Source organism: Vicia villosa, unplaced genomic scaffold (assembly GCF_029867415.1).
Source record: "Vicia villosa cultivar HV-30 ecotype Madison, WI unplaced genomic scaffold, Vvil1.0 ctg.000451F_1_1_3, whole genome shotgun sequence".
Classification (NCBI taxonomy): domain Eukaryota; kingdom Viridiplantae; phylum Streptophyta; class Magnoliopsida; order Fabales; family Fabaceae; genus Vicia; species Vicia villosa.
Genome location: NW_026705216.1, coordinates 116,291 through 124,780, shown reverse-complemented (window position 1 = coordinate 124,780; position 8,490 = coordinate 116,291).

Below are 8,490 nucleotides of genomic sequence, written 5' to 3'. Positions count from 1 at the left end.
GGGATGGCTCTTCTAATACCGCTCAAGTCAGACTCTTCTTTGATGTTGTTATCAACTTTCATCCAAAGACAGAAGACTTTCTTGAGTTATGGGAGGAGGTTAAGAATGATATTCTTGACTTCTATGTTAAGGGAAAGCCCCGTTTGCAACATTAGCTCTCTGTCTGTGAACTGTCCCTCACTTCCTCCTTGGTTCTGGGATCTCTCCTACAGTGGAGGTTTCAGTCTGGAAGACAAGAAGTCCTCCGGGATTCTTGATGGGTTGACACAGAGCGTGTCTAGCTAGGGTTCTGTTTTTATTTTTTGTAGTGATTTCCTCTTTGGAAATTCTACTTTGTATTTGCTAGGAATGTTTTTCATCTTGTTAAACATAGGAACCTTTTGTAATATCTTTTGATTATCAATGAAAAAGTTTCTTTGATTTACATTCCAGTAATTCTATTTGTCGTTTTATGCATCTGAATTTTTTTTTAAAATATTCTTTTTGATGTTATGACAAAAAGGGGGAGAAGATAAATGATAAATGATTTGATTAATCTATCAGTTGCTGGGTAAAGGCTCCCACACATTCACTAACAAGAACTACAAGTTCTATATGGTTTGAGTGTTTTGCAGGTACAGAGAAGTGAAGTGAATCTTCAGAAGCAAACACTAGAAGCAAAACCATAAGAAGCGTTATTCTGTAAAAGGAATAAGCTCTTGGAAACTGAAGCAAGCTGAGTGCTGTCAAGCTTCAGAGATCAGAAGCAAGAAAGAAGAATGAATCAGAAGCACTGATAATAGAATTTGAATATCATTGTCTATCCTGTTCTGACAAAATTCTATTTGCTCTGATACATATAATGTTATGGCTCTGATACATTATTTGCTCTGATACATTATTTCAGCCTATATGGCTCTGATACATATAATGTGTTCAAACATACATTTTATGTTCTAACTCGTTCATGCTGACTTTTGTCGTTTAGTTTTTGTTCTGTAACATTTCAGGATGTAGAGATGCTCTGATGATGCTCTGGTACATTCAACAATGTTCTGATACAAATCTAGCATGAAGTGATGTTGGTAGACATTCAAAGTTCTGAAGCTATCCGAGGGAAGCAGAAATCAGAAGATGTGAATGTTCTAAAAGATCCAGAAAATTCAAGTTCTGAAGCTGTCCTGAATGGAAGCAGAAGTCAGAAGCTGTGAATGTTCTGAAGATCAAAGAAATTCAAGTTCTGAAGCTGTCCACGATGGAAGCAGGAATCAGAAGCTGTGAGTGTTCTAAGGATCTAAAGAAATTCAAGTTCTGAAGCTGTCCAATGGAAGCAGAAGTCAGAAGCTATGAATTCTCTGAAGGCAGAAGCTAATATGATCGTCTCTACCGAAATAATCAGGGAAGTCTTTTATTAAAGTTCTTCGAGTATTTATTTCAGGGGGAGATTATTTATCTCAGGGGGAGATTGTTAATCTCAGGGGGAGACATATTCATATGCTTATGCTATAGCTGTGTAATTTGTCTTTTGCCGTCTACTCTTTCTGATCGCAAATTCATATCATTTATATATGTTTTTGTCATCATCAAAAAGGGGGAGATTGTTAGAACAAGATTTGTTCTTATCAATTATCTTAGTTTTGATGATAACAATAATATGAATTTTGCTTAAGATAATATGGTACTCTAATCCAATGCAATTTCCCTTTCAGGAAATATATAAAGAGTACGCATAATTCAGCGCTCAGAAGTTGTATCTCAAATGGTTCAGCATGCAACATCAGAACATGGTCTGGCAAGACATCAGAAGATGGTCGAAGCAGAATCAGAACATGGGTCTATGGAAGCATCAGAAGAACATGAGATCAGAAGCACTGAAGATCAGAAGATGGTATCACGCAACAGAAGCACTTCAAGATCAGAAGATCAGAAGATGCTATGCACCAAGCTGTTTTGACTCTGATGATATTCGAACGTCGTATTCACAAACATCAGATCAGAAGGAAGTACAGGTGGCAGACTACGCTGACTGACAAAAGGAACGTTAAAAGCTACTAAAGGCTACGTCAGTAGACACAGCGTGAACAAGGCTCGAGGTAGTTGACAAAAGCGTATAACATTAAATGCGATGCTGTACGGAACACGCAAAGCATTAAATGCATTCAACGGTCATCTTCTCAACGCCTATAAATATGAAGTTCTGATGAGAAGCAAGGTTAACGATTCTGCACCAAAACAACTTATATCAAACTTGCTGAAACGCTGTTCAAATCTAAACTCAGAATCTTCATCTTCATCAAAGCTCACTACATTGCTGTTGTAATATTTTAGTGAGATTAAGCTTAAACATTAAGAGAAATATCACAGTTGTGATTATCGCTTTTAAGAAGCATTTGTAAACTCTTGAATAGATTACATTAAGTTGTAAGGAACTAGAGTGATCGTGTGATCAGTATACTCTAGGAAGTCTTAGCAGTTGGCTGAGCAGTTTGTAACTAGAGTGATCGTGTTGATCAGAATACTCTAGGGAAGTCTTAGGAGTGAACTAAGCCTAGAGTGATCGTGTTGATCAGTAGACTCTAGAAAAGTCTTAGAGGGTATCTAAGCAGTTGTTCCTGGAGTGATCAGTGTGTGATCAGAAGACTCTGGAAGACTTAGTTGCGGACTAAGTGGAAAACCATTGTAATCCGTGCGATTAGTGGATTAAATCCTCAGGTTGAGGTAAATCATCTCTGCGGGGGTGGACTGGAGTAGCTTCGTTAACAGCGAACCAGGATAAAAATAATTGTGCAATTTATTTTTATCGTCCAAGATTTAAAGTTACACTTATTCAATCCCCCCCTTTCTAAGTGTTTTTCTATCCTTCAGAATAATGGTTAGTACTCATGGCAAGCCCAAGCCTAAAGTTTCTTGGCTCAAGGCTAAAATCCAAAAACAATGAATCAATTTTCTTCCATTGCAAAGAACCAGCTACATGGCAAATGTTTCTATCATATTTTCATTTGTTTCCATGCTATCTTATATTCTCTGCATCATTTGCATTAGCAAAAAGTCTCTTGAACCTTGAAAATATTGGCAAGTATCATAACACTTTAGCAGGATGACGCTTCTTACTAACATTGTCATTGTCATCACCATTGTTATTCTTCAACTTGTAGCGCGACTCACCACATTTTAGACATTGATCCACATTTTCATACTCTTTCATGTATAATATACAACCATCAGGGAATTTGAAATTCCGGCACTTGTAATACATGTCATTGCTGATGTCCCAACATCAAAACCTGATGTCTAGATAGATGTTACAACATCTGTTGACAGACAAAACATAACAAACCATACCAGACTGTAGGTAGGTAGATTTAAACTCTAAAATGATGAACATCACAGAGAAAAGTTAAGACAGATGTCTCAACACAAATTACAATGTCAAGATAGATGTCTTAACATCATCTGCTGACTGAACACACTTTTACCAATCAGAAAATCATGTAGGATTAAAATGCAAAATGATAAATAACACAACAGATTGTTAACCTAATTCGGTGCCACATCACTTACTACGGGGGCTACCTATCCAGGAAGGAAATATATAATAATATTAGTTCAAAGCCTTAACAGTCCTAGTTTAAAAATTCTCTCCTAATCACTACCCTGTGCAACTTCTATCTAGAAATCACCGTCTAGATATGAGAAATCATATCTCACTTCCGATCATCGCAGTGATAAACAAAAAGTCCCAACCCCAGTTAGTGTTTCAAAACAAGTCACAATCCCAATGACAAAACAAACAAAAGATTACACTTCTAATAAATAATACTTAGTCAAAAACCTTAACTAAGAATAATACTTGATCTTGCTTAAAAGCTTCAACCAAGAACAATACTCAACCCTATGCTTAAAAGCTTTAAGAGTGAGAACAATAACTTGGTAACCAGTCAAGTAACAACCAGTCTACCACATGGTATCAAAAGATACATGGGTGACTTAAAACACAAGAGACGCTCAAAACCCAAAACTTCTAAACTTCCCCTAATTTTTCAATTTTGAAAGACTTAGTTAAATTAGGTCTAGGAATCTCTTTAAATATTCTTCAGCAATCCATGAGCTTCAAAATCTTTAGCCAAATATTACTTGATCCATAAGCTGATAGCTGCAACAAATCTGCAGAGAAATCTCTTTGTATCTTGGAACAAATCTTCAACTTTTCTAAATTGTCTTAATATCCAATTTTAAAAACTTTAATTCTGTTGGAGATTTGATTCACTTGTTCCAGATTAAATCTTCTTGACTTGCATAAATATCTGTAATATATCCAAAATAAATATCACAAAATCAAATCAAATTTGTCAAGATTTAAAACAACCTGTACTGATGTTCTTGTTCAGCATGTCACAACATCTGTCAGAACATCTGTCTTCAATGCAACCTTCACATATTGTTATATCAGTTTGATCAAGATGTTATGACATCTTGCTCAACATCTGTCATGAACCATATTTTTGGAAAAATGTTGTCAATCCTAAAACCATGGTACTAACAACATTCATGTATTTTGACATACTCCAAACCCATTGGACATAATATCTTCTGGGCCTCATAACAACGATCCGAAAATTTGTTATCTTCTGTTAGCATTTGTTTCAGCAACTCAAACAATTAGGTGAAACTTTTATCCGACCACCCACCTCTTGACTTCATATTAAACAATTTTAACAACGACGACAATAGTGTATAACTGGTGCACCCTTTATATAAAGGCGCATCTTTGTTGATACATAAAGTATCATAAATATGGGTTTTCATATAAGACGGTTCTCCAATATCACAAATCATATCTTCTAGTCGATCATCCATATATTCATCATCTTCATCCATTTGTGATGTCTCATTTCGACTATTATCCACTTCTCCATGCCACGTCCTGCCACGTCTATGTTGTATAATTTTGACATATTCCATCACAACATAGGTGATGTAATATTTCTTTCCTCAACAATTTGTTGATATTCCTGCAAGCAACACAAGGAATAACTAGTAAATCACCCGTGCTGCCGCACGGGTACATTTATTTGATATTATATTTATATATATATATATATATATATATATATATATATATATATATATATATATATAATTTGTTTAGATATTTATAATATTAAATGATAAATATAATTGTATAAAGAATAATGATATTCATGCATTTGCATAGGTTAGAATAATTTTGTATGGTGGTTTTATACTCAAATGCATATTGAAAGCAATATTTATAAAAAAAATTGCGTGAATTTAACTAATCGTGTCCCGTTACAAATTTATTTATTATGATATAGATTTTATTTAAATAAACATGTAGGTATTTTATTGATAGAACCCCGTGAGAAAAATAAAAATTTTGACATTTGAAAAGAAGAATTTTGTGTCTCAAATAAAACAATTACTAAATAAAGTATGTATTTTGCTAATAGTTTTCAGTGATAAAATAGAAATATTAACATTTAAAAATATATTTTTTAATAATTATGAATAATTTTGACATTAGAAAATAATATTTTTAATAATTATGTTAATTCAATTTATTAATTTATTTATTTTTTAAAAATAAAAAAGAAAAGAGAAAATTGAGAGAGAAAAAATTAAAATGAAAGTGAAAATATTGGAGAGAGAAAAGGAAAATGATAATTTGAAAAATGAAAGATTGGGGGACATGTGTTGCATTTTGGTTTGTTTGGAAGTTGAATAAAATTGTTGGATTATGAAAAGACAGTTTAGTCATTTTTGCTTTGTAAATTGTTGAATCAAAAAGGGTAATTTGGGTAGAATGGTGGACTTCTTTTTTAATAACTTGGTAGTAGATAAAAGACACCATTATTATCGGGAACATTTTTTTTGGAGAATTTTCAAGGAATTCAAGAACTCCTTTCTCATACACCGGACCTAATCTATCAGCTTTCATCCAACTACGACCCATAACGAATTCTAAATTTTATATCAAAAGACTAATGTGAATGACACACTAATGCTACACACACAACATCCTGACATGATTATATGCATATGCATATCTAAAACTAAAACCTAAAGCATATTTACAAAATCTGTATAAAACATGAACAATACACATGACAATTTCGAAGACCATAAAAAGAAGCCACTGATTGATGAAATATCACATAAACAAAAGCATCATTTACACGTTTAAAAAAGAAACAAGTAACGCTAACGAAGAACCTAAACATTCAGAAGAGAATGGTAACGTACCAAAAATGATATTTGAAGAGGATGGTGAAGATGGTGAAGATTTCGCTTCTAGAAATGAATGAAGATTTCGGTATCGCTGTTGTCTCAATCGCTAACGTTCCAAAAGTGATAGTCGAAGAGGATGGTGAAGATTTCGCTTCCAGAAATGAATGAAGATAATGAATATTTCGCTTCTAGAAATGATATTCGCTGCCGTCTCGTTCGCTAAGGCACCCCTGTGAGTTATGAAAGGAATAAAATACCTGTTATATGTTAATTTTGTGGGAAACAATTTCACAATGGTTGCATGATTCAACCGTAGTGAAATATGGAACATATAACCATGGTTTGTTGAAACAATCGTAGTTGTTATACTTTCAATTTTTAAATTAAAAAAGAGTTAAGGGATGCACTCTTATTTTTACCAAAAAATGGAAAAATTTTTGATGTTGGGATTTGAAGCTTGTCATCTAAATTATATGACAACGGTTATTTAAAGGAACCGTGATGAAAAGTTTCTTAATAAAATAATAAAAACATCTACGTAAAAATGAGATATGAATAAGGTGGCTAAATTGCCATGGTAATATTATGTTATAGAAGGTATTTTTCGTAGTAGTGACAGTTAAATTTGTCTCAGTTTGATCCATTGTGCATCGTGAAGAAGCATTCGATCATATATGATGGTGATGTTTTGGGCTGGGCCCTTGTGATTGTTCTTATCTGACTGGGAATTTGGTTGACCTGGAACAGTTTCCCCATAAGTCCTTATTATCACAAGAGAAGCGGGGAACACATTAAGGTTATATTTTCCATAAAAAAGATAAAGGACAAAAAAGAAATAATGTAACTTGTTTTGAGGATATAACTAAAAAAGAAGTGAGGAGATATTCAGACAACGAAATTGTTGAACCAATTAGGAATGGCTAATATTATCATTAGATAATTGAATCGGAAAAAAATGAGGTTGGTAATAGATTTGAAGTTGAGGGGAGATTTACAACTATTAGTTTTCTATTTTATGGCGCAAAGATGACCATTATTTACGCATTGTAATGACTGGCTATGCCGTATTATCTCACACCTTAAGGTTAGCTGCCAATGTCACACATGAGACACCTGTTTATACCTAAAAATAATTTAAGTCTCACTAAAAATCGACAAATTGGTAATTTTAGTTATTTCTCAGTTAATACCAAGTTGCCCGAGTCGATGCACACTCGAACATGAGTCAATAAAATCTTTCTCAAGCTTACCAAGTCTATTGTGGTAGGTAAGACTCTAGACTCAATCAAAATACAATATGACTGGATAATTGGATTTTATGGACATGCTTAATCTTATTAGCGCCGCTAACCAGCCGCTAACCAAAAAGTGCGAATATTGTTGATCCATAAATTGTAAAAGGGACACACAAGGAATATGAGTCCACAAAATACGACAGCAAATTGAACGTGGGACACCATATACCCTAAAGTAGAGGTAATATTTATACATTACCCTCATAAATAGTCAAATGAATTAACTTTTTTTCCTAGACTACATCCATGCTTAATACGACACATTCCTTACAAATACTACAACATAAACTATTTGATACATACATAATTTCATTTTTATGAGAGCCATCAACCAATCTAACTAAATTTCACAATTCAACATCAAAGTCCCAACTCTATTAATAAATTTATCATGATTCTATTATATCTAATATGTACATTTAATCCAATAAGGATATTTTTGTTGTTAGAGAGTGTCTACTACTAGTATTTAATTTACATGGACTATAATGAGTGATAGTGTGATTTACGTAGGTTAGATTGAACAGATCGAAGAATTAAAGAAGAATGGAATGATGAAGAGGAAAGCACCATAGATTTTCAGATAAAAAAGAGGAAGACTAGGGAGTTGGACAATTTAAATAATGGAAGAGAGTGTACATCCCACGTACGAAGAGCACCTTTTGTGCATTATATATTTGTTCCAATCAGAGACAGAAACCAAGTCTTGAATGTTTTGCTCTCCAACAACGTAGTTGCATTATTTGGGTCAGCAATGGATGACCAATAAGTGCACAACTCTTTGTCGCATTAAAGCCCAATGTACTAAAGCAAGTCACAAATAAAGTCGCTTTAATTGAATAGTGACATCCAATAAGAAATGGCGTGTTGTGGTTGATTTCACGTCAAAAGAGTGATACACAAACACAAGAATTAACCGAACAAACAATTTTTTAATAAATTATTCTTATTTTTTAGAAATTAAATA